Raw genomic sequence first — 1,170 nt, forward strand, 5'->3', positions numbered from 1 at the left:
GCACCTCTCCCGCTGAAGATAAATCAATCTACTTGGACAAAATAGACAGATAGATCGGAGAAGTACAAAGTTATAAAATTACGTAGCAAGTAAATCTCAAGAGACTCAAATAGTTCACTTGATAATTCTGATCAAAAACCCACAATTCATTAGATCCCAACAAACACACTGCAAGAATTACATCGGATTGATCTCATAAGAGATCATTGTATTGAAGATCAAGAGAGAGAGCCATCTAGCTACTACTCCCTCCGCTCCTTTATATGAGGTGTATTTTTTTCATAAAGTTCCACAATATAAGGTGCATTTCTTCTAATTCATCGCAATACGGTTTTTAGCCCTCCAGTAAAAGGGAAGTATATCTCCCATGATTGCATGTATCTCTCCATTTAGAGAGAAAAATGGAAGGTATCTCTCTTCCGATTGCATGTATCTCTTCCTTTCTTAGCTTAAATGATTTACTTTCGCTAATCAACAAATTAGCTAAGGGTAATTTCTTCCTAAATTGTATATAATTATGTGCCTTGGTCACCGTGCCAAAAATAATACAATTTACATAAAGGAATGGAGGGAGTACTATGGACCCGCAGACCCTGAAGGAACAGCTCACGCATCATCATGCAGGCAACAAGGTTTATGAATATTGCCTTCCTAAGGGTTTCCCCCTCCGGCGGAGTATCAGAAAAGGCCTCTATATGGGATCGCGTCGGAACAAAGGCTTACGGCAGCGAAAAAATTGTCTCTCGTCTCTCTCCGAGGGTTTTGAAATATATGAAAATTTATAGGTCAGAAATTAGGGCAATCGGAGCATTAGGGGGCCACATGTAACGTCCTCGATGCGGCTATATCTCCCACGTGTCGAAGCATGACTTAGAGGCATAACCGCATTGAAAGCAATGTCGCAAGTGAGGTAATCTTCACACAACTCATGTAATACATAAGGGAAAGAGATACATAGTTGGCTTACAATCGCCACTTCACACAATTACATGAATAAAGCATTACATCATCTGGATACACTCAAGGTCCGACTACAGAACCAAAATAAAAGAAGACTACCCCAAACGCTACACAGATCCCCGATCGTCCTGACTGGGCTCCACTACTGATCAACTGGAAACGGAACAACATAACGAACACGATCTTCAACGAGCTCCTCCTTGAGCTTGG

This window comes from Triticum urartu, chromosome 7, assembly GCF_003073215.2.
Source record: "Triticum urartu cultivar G1812 chromosome 7, Tu2.1, whole genome shotgun sequence".
NCBI lineage: Eukaryota > Viridiplantae > Streptophyta > Magnoliopsida > Poales > Poaceae > Triticum > Triticum urartu.